The sequence below is a fragment of the Pleurodeles waltl genome, chromosome 12 (genome assembly GCF_031143425.1).
Source record: "Pleurodeles waltl isolate 20211129_DDA chromosome 12, aPleWal1.hap1.20221129, whole genome shotgun sequence".
Taxonomy (NCBI): Eukaryota; Metazoa; Chordata; class Amphibia; order Caudata; family Salamandridae; genus Pleurodeles; species Pleurodeles waltl.
Window position 1 is genome coordinate 660,371,906 of NC_090451.1, and position 13,980 is coordinate 660,385,885.

General features: G+C 48.1%; 1 long non-coding RNA gene across 1 annotated transcript in view; it reads left to right on the top strand.

Moving 5' to 3' along the window:
• The window catches only part of LOC138268596 (uncharacterized), a 97,412-nt gene that overhangs the window by 69,797 nt on the left and 13,635 nt on the right, over nucleotides 1-13,980 (top strand). The window lies entirely within an intron of this gene.

Genomic DNA, 13,980 nt, shown 5'->3' on the forward strand with positions numbered 1-13,980 from the left:
ATTCCGATTATTGATTTCATATGGAGTGAAGGCACAAAGATTATGCGAAACCCGGCTACGGTTCCTCCAGTTCCGCAAAAACTGGATAAGAAGTACAAGGCAACCCAAGATTCTCCGGCATGCCTTACTGGCCATCCAAAGCCTGACTCAGTGATCTCACAGGCTGCTCAAAGGCGCTCCAAAAACCCATTGACGCCTATCTCTACTCCTCCAGACAAGGAAGGACGAAGATTGGACAATTTAGGCAAAAGATTCTCCTCCATGTCTGCAATCACTGTCAGAGCAGCAAATTCTTTAGCGATTCTAGGTCGATATGACCGCCAAATGTGGTCCGACATGCAGCCTTTCCTGGACCTCATCCCTGAAAATAAACAAGCAGAGGCACGAAAGATCCTACAGGAAGGTGAGCGTACGTCGGAAGAAATTATCGACTGCGCTCTTGACATAGCCTCTACTGGTTTTCGCCAACTAGCAGGTGCCGTGGTCTTACGACGGTAAGGTTGGCTCAAGGCCACATCTTTTAGACCAGAAGTGCAGTCCCGAATCTTAGACATGCCTTACGATGGCGAATCTCTATTTGGCAAACATGTAGATGACGCACTTCAAGCCATCAAGACTGACACGGACACCGTCAAGTCCCTGGGAAACCTGCAGTATCGGAAACAGCCCTTTCGAGGGGCTAGAGGAAGAGGTTTCACCTAATTTCGAGGTTCCTTTCACAGGCAATACCAGCAATCCCAGTACAGGCCTTCATACCACCAACAGTACAGGCAATCATCGACTGCTTCCTATACCAGACAAGGAGGTAAACGTAGGCAGAGTTCGCAATCCAGAGATCAACCCAGAAAACAATGATGTTCTACAGGCACCGGCTATGCTTCCCCAATGCCCACGACATCAGCAAATAGGAGCAAATATTTCCAACTTCATCCAAGAGTGGAAGAAAATAACATCAGACAGATGGGTGCTGGATATAGTGACAAGAGGTCATACCCTGGAATTCACACAAAAGCCACCGCTTCACCCACCAACATCAGGCAGATCTCTCCATCTTCGTCTGCTTCAAGCGGAAGTATTCAGCCTTCTTGCCAAAGGAGCTATAGAGGCAGTTCCTGTGCAACAACGGGGTCTCGGATTCTACTCCCGGTTTTTCCTCATAAGGAAGAAGTCAGGAGAGTGGCGTCCTATACTAGACCTCAGGAAACTCAACAAGTTCCTTCGGAAACAATCTTTCCGGATTATCACACTGTCAGATATCTTGCACCTCCTGAATCCTGGAGATTTTATGACAACTCTAGATCTCCAGGACGCCTACTTCCACATACCAATACACCAAAGACATCGCAAATATTTCAGTTTTACAGTAGCCGGTGCCCATTATCAGTTCAGAGTCCTACCATTTGGCCTCAGATCAGCTCCAAGAATCTTCACGAAATGCCTTGCCCCGGTCGCAGCTTTCCTCAGAAGCAAGGGATTCCAGGTGTTCCCATACCTGGACGACTGGCTCATAAAAGCTCCATCATCTCTACTAGCTTCCAAAGCGACAAACGCGTGCCTAAAACTATTCAACGGTTTGGGTCTAACAGTGAACCTACAGAAGTCAGTTGTGCTTCCCGCATGCAGGAGAGTTTTCCTGGGAGCAGAATTAGACACTATCCAAAACAAGGCATATCTTACCCTAGCAAGGCAGCAGAAGCTGACCCAAATTGGCTGTCACAATCTCCGCAAAAAAGTTTGTTTCAGTACGACTATTCAAATCGCTCCTGGGCATGATTTCCTCAGCCATAGTCCTAGTATGGCTAGCAAGACTCAAAATGAGGCCGCTGCAAGAAGAACTGCAACTTCAATGGACCCAGTCGCAAGGATCCTTCGACGACTTAATAATTATCACACCAAAGATTCGGCAGGCGTTAGCATGGTGGTCTCACATCAACCACCTCTCCCACGGGCTTACTTTTCTAGCACCAATAACAGACTTTGTCATCACCACGGACGCCTCCTTGGAAGGATGGGGAGGCCACTTACAGGACATGCGCATTCAAGGCAGATGGTCCAAGCTCCAAAAAGAGATGCACATAAACCTGTTAGAGCTGAAGGTGATTCATCTCACGCTCAAAGCTTTTCTGCCACGCATCGCAGGATCATCAGTGTTAGTCAGAACGGACAACACAACAAGCATGTTTTACATCAACAAGCAGGGAGGAACAAGATCCCTCTCCCTCTCAAGAGAAGCTCAGTCTCTTTGGAACTGGCTCACACTGAACAACATCCGCCTCAGGGCGGAGCACCTGACTGGGGTCAACAATGCTCTAGCGGACTCTCTCAGCAGGACGGACGACAACTGTCACGAGTGGGAACTCAACCAGACCATACTCGAGGGCATCTTCCAACGATGGGGTCGGCCGATCCTAGACTTGTTCGCCACCAATCTGAACGCCAAATGCCAGTTTTACACCAGTCGATACCCACTCCCGGGGTCGTGGGGAAATGCTCTTTTGATGAGATGGTCCGGGATCTTTGCATACACTTTTCCCCCCATTCCACTGATTCCCAGGCTCCTCAGGAAAATGAAGACCGAATGCTGCCGGATCATTCTCATAGCCCCCAAGTGGCCCAGGCAGGTCTGGTACACGGAGCTCCTACTCCGGTCAGTAGCCAATCCAGTCCGCCTGCCCTGCAACCACAATCTTCTAACGAAGAATCAGGGTCTCATCTTACATCCCGACCCAACTTCGCTACACTTGCATGCTTGGCTCCTGAGTACAGAGAGTTACACGATATGAACATTGATCAAGAATGTAGACTTATATTATCTAACGCACGAGCAGAGAGCACGAACAAGACATACAAACTCAAGTGGAAGAGATTCTGTGTATGGTGCTCTCAGAATAATTTTCACCCATTTCAGATTAACCCTGAGCAAATTCTTTCTTACCTGCTCTCTATCTCCAAAGCTGGTCTTTCCCATGCATCAGTCAAGATTCACCTAGCAGCTATAGCCTCTTACAGGCGATCGGCTGACATACCATCGATCGGCTCATCCAGAGTCATCAAACAGTTTATGAAAGGGCTGTTCCGCACTTTTCCTCCGGTACACTTACCTCTGCCAGAGTGGCATCTTAATATTGTCCTTTCCCAGCTCATGAAAGCTCCTTTTGAACCCATTCATAGGGCGGAGCTCAAGTACATCACCTGGAAAGTGTCAACCTTGCTCGCTCTCACCTCTACCAGGAGAGTCAGTGATATACAGGCGTTCACTACTAAAGAACCCTTTTTAGTTTTCTCTGAAGACTTCGTTATGCTCAGAACCAATCCCAAATACATTCCCAAGGTTCCATCTTCGTTCCACCTCAATGAACCAGTTATTCTACGAACCTTTTTTTCCAAACCCTACTACAATCGAAGAGAAAACTCTCCACTCTTTGGACATCAAACAATGCCCAAAAATGTTATCTTCAAAGTACCAAGCACATCAGAAAATCAGAACAACTCCTAGTATCTTATTCTCTGGGACGACAGGGAACAGGAGTAACCAAGGCCACTATAGCCCGATGGATTTCTTCGACAATCCAGTTTTGTCACACCAAGGCAGGAAAACCGTTGACTAGGCACCCGAGAGCCCACTCCACAAGAGCAGTCTCCACATCGGCTGCTTTGTTTCAAGGTATTGCCCTTGATAAAATATGCCAGGCTGCGACATGGAAAACTACGCACTCCTTTATGCAGCACTATTGTTTGGAGTCATCACAAAGAACAGACTCTCTAGTAGCACAAGCTGTTCTACGCCATCTCTTTCATTAAGGTGAGACCTTTCCTTAGTTATAGACAAATGGTTTGAAATGCAAATAACCATGTTTTCTATTATGCTTCCATATGAATATGTAATGTGTATGTATGTATTTATAGATATATATTTATATATTTATACATATATTTATATTGGCATTTACAGCAGGAATTTCAGTATTTATGTACATGTACTTAAAAGTATCTGTATTCCTTCGAAGCGCACAACAGAAATGTATGAGTTTATTATTATTATTATTTATATTGGAGACGGAGGGCCTTCATGCTCGCACCCTCCATCCACGCTGGATACAATGTTTATCAACCATATTGCTGTCTATTCAGATTCAAGCATGTGAATTTATGAAAGATCCAATACTGGATAAGAAAACAAGTTACTTAACTGTAACTACAGTTATCCAGTATTGGTATCTTTCATAAATTCACATGCGACCCACCCTCCTCCCCTTTGATGCTCGCATTTCCTCTCAGGTTATAATTTTTCACTTTCGTGCTGGAAAATCTGAGGAAGGGAGATTCTCTGGAGAAGGTTCTAGAGGGTGCTAGTGCCTGATTGGACAGCAGGCAGATTTGGGTCCTTTCATAAAAGGAAATGGATAGGCTATGTGAGCAATTGCTGGCTCCATTATAGCCTATGGCAATTTTTTTTTTATTAATTATTGCTATTTTATGTACCGTGGGACTCCCACTTCGACGACGGGGATGATTCAAGCATGTGAATTTATGAAAGATACCAATACTGGATACCTGTAGTTACAGGTAAGTAACTTGTTTTCTTGTTAGCAACAACCCTTTGAATTACTTGCCGTGGATCTCCCATTTGATCTCGATTTCATCCTCCTCTTTTATTATCTTTGATTGGTAGTCCGGGCACCCATTTCGGAGATAAATGTAGAGTCCCAGACATACACTCTAGTGCAGTGAGACTACAGACAAGTTATGGGTACATCACATCCTGACATTAGGTGTGAGACTGTCGCCCACACCATCTGCCCTGGCTCTTTAAAAAAAAAATTAGGTTGAAAGTCCATGGGCGGTTGGTGTAAGCCAGATGTTTTTGTTCAATTTGTTTAAACTAGCATAAGGTTAATTACCTTCAGGTTTCCCAAACTGTTTGCCAGGGGTTTTAAAATGTTCAGCAACATAGTCAAAAAATTTGCTGTTACTTTCTCTTCAGGAAAGATCGGGTAGATTTGGGTAGGGGTGATGGCCTTGCCGGAGTACTGAAGGGCATTAATTTACTACCGAACAAGGACGTAATGTGACACCTGAATGTAGCATACCAGGAGGCAATCACAAAATGTCCACAGTGAATAAATAGTGCTATGTTAAAAAAGAGTAAATAAATGCACGGACAACATAGTGAGGCATGGCCTCTCTTGGGTGTGTCTGTAAAACTGACGTTTGTTCTTGAATTTTTGTGTTGAATTTTGACCCTTTGTCCTGAATTTTTTATAGTCCTGTCCAGAATTTGCCTCAATGCCAGGTGGTCACCCTACCTTCACCAGGACACTCTGAAGGTCTTTCCTTGTTAAACTTTAAAACTGTGCCGATAGGTTTCTTCATGTGTAAGAATGCAACACAAGTTCACACCGATTGGCAGTGGCATTGTTGTCAGGTCCAAGAAGGACAACTACGTCCAGTGCTTTAAATGGGCCCGTACTCTCCGGTACTGAGTACCGGCACTTTTTTATTTTGCGAGGGAGAGTACCGGCATATCTCAAGAAAAACGTAATACTTTTAATTGGAGAGTACCGGCACTTCTCAGAAACAAGCAGGTACTCTGGTACAGAGTACCTGCACTTCTATTTTTCCATTTAAAGCACTGACTACGTCTTTTTTTTTTTTTTTTGGTGTGGGGTCTACCAACCCTGGCCTGTGACCACAGTTCCCATGGCAGTCCTTGCCGATAACAACTGAGACTAACTCCCACTTACATGCAAGGAATCTAAATAAATCCCATGTGGAGATCCGGAAAACCTGTGGCGGCCTGGCTCCTCATCTGGTCTTCCCACGTCACAGTGCTTGATGCCTGGCGCGCTCCTTGCCCCGCCCACATCCGGCCGCCCGTGAGTGGCCGGTCTGTTCTATCAGAGGTACCCGGCGAGCGCAGGTGAAGGGGACTGTGAACCCGGCCCTCTCTTCAACAAGGATCAGTTGTTAATGATCCACACTCCGTGTTTACCATTTTTTTCTGTCTCGCTCTCTTTTTCCTTTTAGCCAGCTCGCTGCCCATCTGCCACAGCTCTGACAAGCAGGCATGGCATGCTGGCAGTCTGGCAAGCCCGGGATGTCAGTCTCTAGGGCTAGGTGCCCAGGGACTGATGAGCCAGCAGGGACAGTGGTATCGCCGGCGGCTCCTGGGTTGCGATGATATTGAAAGGGTATCGAAGCTGCGACATAAAAAAAACACTTTGAAGCCGTCTGCCTCATCTCGCATGGGGAGTGTCTGAGGCCCCCCTGGTAGTACTAGGCCGCCACCACAAGCTGCTTCGCTGCCAGGCCCCAAGGCCGAGGGAGGGCTCCGAGTGAGACCACGAGGGGCACACGGGCAGCGAGTGTTGTCACATGGGTACTTGATGGCAGGCCACGTTTCCCCTATGGGTCGGAAATCACAACGATCTCACGTAAATCATTGCTTCAAGACGCTTTACCATTTTGTGCTGTGAACCAGCCCCTTAATGTAGACATGATAGCAGCGGTTTAAGGACAAAGCTATGTTTTCTGATCAATAACCATGTAACAGGTTACCTCTGGTTCATATGCACAATCTCTGGTTCACCCAGATGTGTTTTTTTTCTTTTATGCTTAATTGCCCAGCTTACACCAGTTGATCTTGGGGAAGAAACGGTGCTCTCTTTCTACCTCACCCTTTCCATCAGCTCCAAATGAATGTATGTGTGTGGCTAAAGCACGGACCCAACAAAGGAGCTCCGGACATGGTCGAGAGCGTAAGGCTCTGATTCAGGAGTGTTTACTGGCGCCAAAATATTATGATTATATAGTGACCCTTTGAGAGGTAAGTCTTCAGAATCTTTCTGAACGGGGTCGGGCTGTTCTGATTGGGTTGTTCTTAGGTAAAGTCTACAAGGAAGGCATATGGTGTCTCACCAAGAACAGAGGGACTTGGGGCCTGCCTGCTGCTTACTATTAGTTGACTTTCATTGTCTCTCTAATGCGATTGCTTCTTATTGCTGTCCCACTTTGTCAATCTTGTGTTTGTCTGGCCCATGGAGCATTGCCGCTGAGTTTTAGACATGCGTACACATACGTCCATGATCTGCTTATGTTTCCAACTCTCCTGCAATTCATTAAAAGTTTTCAAAGAACTCTTGTCGACGAAGATTCTCAGCAATATTTACATGCATTAACATTTTTTGCTAGCAAATCATATATCTACATCTCCAGTTACAAAATTAGCAAAACCTCAATGTTTTAAAAATTATTCTCTGGGTGGTGGTGGGGGGGGGGGGGGTGCGCAATTATTGAACAATCCTAGCCCTCAGTTTCCCACCAGTTTTGTTAGGTTTCTCCATCATAACTCGTCATCACAAACTTACACCACCTGTATTCCCGAGAAAATCTTGGACTGTATTTAGAGTAAAACTTCCCATAAAATATTTTCATATACTTACAACTTTGCATTTCAGACAGATACAACTACACCTGTGGATTCCTCACCTAATGTACTCTCCCCATGCATAGCATTAGACAGAAACTTCTCTCTAGCTCTGCACGTCGGCGAGGACGTCACAATTGCCCGACTCCACGCGGCTCAGTGTGGTGTCATCGTGGCAATAAGAGGTCCTCGTCGGCGTGCTGACGTCAGTTCCCTTTTTTCTGTGCCTTCGATAACGGTTACATTTCTGGTTACCTGTATCGTTAGCTCTTCAGAAGGAATACTTTGTGTTTTCCTCGATGTTGGCTCCAAAGAAATCGGGTTTCAAGCCCTGCAGGGAGTGTGGAGGTCAGATGTCGGTGACTGACCCTCACAACGATTGCCTTTGGTGCCTCAGTTCGGATCACGACGTCCAGGAATGCGGCTCCTGTCAGAAGATGAATCCGAAGGCAATGAAGGAGCGTGAGGTGAAGCTATTTTTGGCTAAGTCCAAGAAGGAGAGGAAGCGGCACCATGGGTCCTCTTCAGGAAAGTCGTCTCACAAGAAGCGGCGTCATCGTGACTCCCGCCTTCGGTCCAGAAGTCGATCGGAGTCAAGGTCTCCATCGACTCGGTGCCGCAAGTCTTGGGAAGTGAGTCCGACGGTGTCCCGACAACCTGTGACACCGCAATCGTGCCCGGCGCCATCAGTCTTCGAGGTCGTGGAGCCTCAGTCATCTGGCTTCGCCAGTGCATCCAGGCGCTGAAGAGTCCAGCCCCGCCGGCTTCGCAAGGTTATCCTTCGTTCCCGGCTCCGGATCAGGCAGCATTTCTTAATGCCATATTTGCCATATTCCAAAATGTGGCTCCGGGAGGTGGTCTGCCAGCTGGCCCCACTGGTCCCCTGGCATTCAATCTCAGCGTTCCGGCTCCATATAAGCAGACGTCATTTATGCCGTTTTGTTTAGCTGGAGACTCCGGTCAAGCACCTCTGCCGGAAGCGCAGCCCTCGACGTCGAGGGAGAGACCTTCGACGCTGGTGTCAGAGGGGATGGATCCTAGAGGTCTGATGGCGGCGTCAGATGCAGGAGCTTTGTCCATGGTGCCGATGGATCCATCTGCGGCGTCGGGTGGATCTGGAGATCCTATCATGACGCCTTCCCGGCGCCATTCACTGACGTCGTTGCACTCCATGTCGACGCCGGGGCTCGAGGCTAAGTTGAGTCTCGGTGGAAGGCCCTTAGGTTGCTGGAAGAAAGAGAATATCAACAGCAATTCCTTGAAGAAGGGGAGGTCACTGATCCCCAAGGTGACTTACCAGGACTGGACCCTGCAAGTGGACTTGACACTTCCCCAGAATATGATCTGGCCTCCCCAGGAGAATATACGGAGGAGGCAGCCACTTACCGTTCAGTGATTAGGAAAGCCGCAGCATTTTTGGAACTTCCCTTACCAACAGCACAGTTCTGCACCCTGCTACAGCCATGGCGGATTCTCTTCTGCCATTTAATGAGGCTCTGATGGAACCAATCGAGGAGGTTTGGAAGAAGCTTGTCACCTCTTCGGCTGTTAGTAGGTCAGTGGCCAGGCGTTATAGGTCTGCGCGTGGGGACCCAGAGTTTTTATCCAAACACCCTTCACCAGAGAGTCTGGTTGTGCAGGCATCCTGCTCTTCGAGGTCGGCCCCTGGTTCGTTTACGCAAGTCCCATCGGATCGGGAATCCAAACGAATGGACCAATCGGCCAAGAAAGTGTTTTCGTCATGCAGCATGACTCTAAAGTCTGCCAATGCGACTTGTATTCTTGGCAGGTATATCCATGCTATAATGGATGCGGCAAAGACTGTTCTTCTGGACATGCCCCAGGACCTGCGTAGCCTTCTTTCGGACGCTCAGGTGCCGGCTACGCAAGTTATTCAGTCGGGGCTGGATACCACGGACTCTGTTGCAAGAGCTTTGGGGACTTCTGTTGCCACCAGGAGGCATGCGTGGTTACTCACTTCTGGTTTTTCATCTGACGTCCAGACCACGCTATTGGATTTGCCTTTTGATGGGGCAAAACTATTCGGATCGAAAGCGGACTCTGCGCTAGAGCGCTTTAAAGAATGTAGGGCCACTGCTAGGTCTTTGGGTCTGCAGGCTGCTTCCACCTCGTTTCGGTCATTCAGATGGCTGCACGTTTTTGGTAGAGAGGCTTCCTTTCGTGGGAGGTCACAGCAGCCGGGGCAACAGTCTTCCAGCCTCCCTTATTGATCATTTAGGGGGCGGGGTAGAGTCCGCACAAGAGGGGCCACCCAGCAGCAGCACCCTTCCTTTTCCTCTGGAGGGTTACCTCAAGGAAAGCAGCCCTAGTCCTCTTGCCATTGTCTCTCATGTCTCTCCAGTAGGAGGGAGGCTTTCTCTTTTTCTTCCCATATGGGAGTCCATAACAACAGATTCCTGGGTCATCATAGTGGTAAGAAAAGGTTACGCTCTTCCCTTTCGGGAGATTCCTCCTCCCTTCCCTCCCCATCCTTCCTTCTGTTCTAGCAACAGGAGATGATCTTCTGAACAAGAGGTTCTCTCCCTATTGCTGAAGGGCGCAGTGGAGTTGGTTCTGGAGCAAGAGAGGGGTCAGGGGTGTTATTCAAGGTACTTCCCAAAAAGGATGGTCGTCTGAGACCTATTTTGGACCTGAGGGTTTTGAATTGGTTCCTCAAGCAGGAGAAATTAAAAATGCTGACTCTGGCACAGGTGCTTTTGGCGTTGAACAAGGAGGACTGGATGGTGTCGGTCGACTTGCAGGATGCTTATTTTCACATTCCCATTTTCAGGTCCCACAGGAAGTATCTCTGGTTTGTGGTAGGGTCGCGGCACTATCCGTTTGTGGTCCTTCCTTTTGGTCTTACTTCCGCACCACGGGTCTTCACGAAGGTGATGGCGGTTGTTGCAGCACACCTCCGGAGGAAGGGAGTAGCAGTATTCCCTTACCTGGATGATTGGTTGATCAAAGCAGAGTCTCCGGGGCTTGTGTTGCGTCATCTGCAGCTGACAACTCAGTTGTTGTTCAGTCTGGGTTTTTCAATAAATGTGCCCAAGTCTCACCTAGAGCCCTCTCAATGCCTCCTGTTCATAGGGGCAGTACTGGATACGACATTGAATCGTGCCTTTCCTCCGCCACAGTGGATACAGGATATTCAGGCGTTGGTTCCGATGTTTCAAGAAGGAGCGGTAATTCCAGTCCTCAAGGTCCTTCGTCTGCTCGGTCTGTTAGCTTCTTGCATTCTGTTGGTCACTCATGCACGCTGGCACATGAGGGCTCTTCAGTGGTGCCTCCGCAGGCACTGGTTTCAACACAGAGGAGATCTCGGGGAGTCGATAAAGATCTCCAGAGACACTGCAGCAGATCTCCGATGGTGGGCTGCGGAAGGCAACCTTTCTCAAGGAAAGCCGTTTTTGCTGCTGACTCCGGTGACCACGGTGATAACGGATGCCTCCACCTTAGGGTGGGGAGCTCATCTGGAGATCAAGGGTCATTGGTCTCCAATAGAGCAGAGGTTTCGTATCAATCTGCTGGAACTGCGGGCGATTCGTTTGGCCCTCAAGGCCTTCCTCCCGTCCCTTCGCGGTCAGTCAGTTCAGATTCTGACAGACAACACGACCGCAATGTGGTATATCAACAAACAGGGGGGGTGTAGGGTGGTACCTTCTTCGTAGAGAGGCTCTACGACTCTGGTCCTGAGCTCGGGACCATCGGCTTTGCATAGTGGCAAACCATTTGGCAGAGGTCCAAAACGTACGAGCGGACAGACTCAGTTGCTTCTTCTTGGATGACCACGAGTGGCGTCTGCATCCGGATCTCACTCTTCACCTCTTTCGGATGTGGGGTTTTCCCCAGATAGACCTGTTTGCCACTCTGGAGAACACGCACTGTCCGTCGTTCTGCAGCCTTCAGTATCCGATGCAAGGAGCGTTAGGGGACGCATTTTAGATGTCCTGGTGCAACCAGCTGCTTTACGCGTTCCCCCCCCCCCCCCATACCTTTGATTCCTCAGGTTTTGTGGAAGATTCGCCAAGACAGGGCCCAAGTTATTCTGATAGCTCCGGGTTGGCCGCGAAGGGTATGGTATGCAGACCTTCTTCAACTCTCGCTGTGCCCCCGCTCCGTCTCCCTCTCAGGGCAGACCTCCTCTCGCAGTCGCTGGGGCAGGTGCTACACCCCCACCTCCAAAGCCTGCACCTTCATGCCTGGAGACTGAGCAGGGCAACCTGAGTTCCTTTTCTCTCCCACCAGAGGGGGTGGACATTCTTTTATCGGCCAGGCGACACTCCACCAAATCGGTCTATGCGATTAGGTGGGCTAATTTCGTTCGCTGGTGTGGAGATTAGAAAATTGATCCCTTAAGTGATATTTTATTGTTTGCATTGTCGTTGGCTCAGCGTGGTTGTGCTGTGGACACTGTTAAAGGCTACCTTTCAGCCCTTTCGGCTTTTTTATATCTTCCAGATCAACCTCTTTATTCAAATCTCCTTTGGTTTTACGATTTTTGAGGGGGCTTACTAATAGATTTCCTCCCACGCCTTTTATTATGCCGCAGTGGGACCTGAATTTAGTGTTGACTTTTTTGATGGGCTCCCCCTTTGAGCCACTCCATTCTTGCCCCTTGAGGTATTTGTTTTTCAAAACTGTGTTTTTGACAGCCATTACGTCGGCTAGGCGTGTTAGTGAAATTCAGGCCCTTTCTGTTCACCCGCCTTTCACAACTTTTCATTAGGACAAGGTGGTTTTGAGCACGAGGGCGGCTGTCCTCCCCAAGGTGGTGTGTCTGTTTCACTTGGGACAGTCCATAACTCTCTCGTCATTCTACCCTCCTTCACACCCATCTAAGGAGGAGGAAAGACTCCATCGTTTGGACCCTAGGAGGGCTCTCAGCTTTTATATCGACAGGACAAGAGAGTTCCGGTTGGATTAACAACTCTTTATCGGACACGTGGGGAAGAAGGAGGGGAAGGCCGTCCACAAGAGAACGGTCACCAGGTGGGTCGTTCATTGTATAAAAATTATGTTACTCATTGGCGAAGAAGGATCCTCTCCTGAGGGGATCAGAGCCCATTCCACCAGAGCCAAATCGACCTCATCAGCTTTGGCCAGAGGTGTTCCGGTGTCGGACATCTGTAAGGCCGCGACTTGGTCTTCCCTCCACACCTTTGTGAAGCATTATTGTCTGGATTCGGAGGTGCGGAGGGACACCCTCCTCCGAGTGCAGTACTGCTTTGTGACTCTATTCATTAGGTGAGGAATCCACAGGTAGTTGTATCCATCAGAAGAGCAAGTTACTTACCTTCGGTAACGCTTTTTCTGGTGGATACATTAGCTACCTGTGGATTCCTCACGGTCCCTCCCGCCTCCCCGCTGTCTGTCTGGTCATACCAGGGTCGCCTTGGATGTGCACTTCAGTGCCTTAACCCCTTCGCTGCCAGGCCTTTTCCCCCTCCTGTGCCAGGCCCTTTTTTGCCTATTTGGGGCAGTTCGCGCTTAGGCCCTCATAACTTTTTGTCCACATAAGCTAACCAAGCCAAATTTGCGTCCTTTTTTTCCAACATCCTAGGGATTCTAAAGGTACCCAGACTTTGTGGGTTCCCCTGAAGGAGGCCAAGAAATTGGCCAAAATACAGTGAAAATTTCGTTTTTTTCAAAAAAATTGGAAAAAGGGGCTGCAGAAGAAGGCTTGTGGTTTTTCCCCTGAAAATGGCATCAACAAAGGGTCTGCGGTGCTAAACTCAGCAGCTTCCCAGCTTTCAGGAACAGGCAGACTTGAATCCGAAAACCCAATTTTTCAACACAATTTTGGCATTTTACTGGGGCATACCCCATTTGTGCAATTTTTTGTGCTTTCAGTCTCCTTCCAGTCAGTGACAGGAATGGTCATGAAACCAATGCTGGATCCCAGAAACCTAAACATTTCTGAAAAGTAGACAAAATTCTGAATTCAGCAAGGGGTCATTTGTGTAGATCCTACAAGGGTTTCCTACAGAAAATAACAGCTGAAAAAGAAAAATATTGAAATTGAGGTGAAAAAACCATCAATTTTTCTCTACGTTTTACTCTGTAACTTTTCCCTGCAATGTCAGATTATCGAAAGCAATATACCGTTACGTCTGCTGGACTCCTCTGGTTGCGGGGATATATAGGGTTTGTAGGTTCATCAAGAACCCGAGGAACCCAGAGCCAATAAATGAGCTGCACCCTGCAGTGCGTTTTCATTCTATACCGGGTATACAGCAATTCATTTGCTGAAATATAAGGAGTAAAAAATTGCTATCAAGAAAACCTTTGCATTTCCAAAAAGGGCCCAAGATAAGGTGTTGAGGAGCAGTGGTTATTTGCACATCTCTGAATTCCGGGGTGACCATAGTAGCACGTGAATTACAGGGAATTTCTCAAATAGATGTCTTTTTTACACACACTCCTATATTTGGAAGGAAAAAATGTAGAGAAAGACAAGGGGCAATAGTACTTGTTTTGCTAATCTATGTTCCCCCAAGTCTCCCGATAAAAATGGTACCTCACTTGTGTGGGTAGGCCTAGCACCCGCG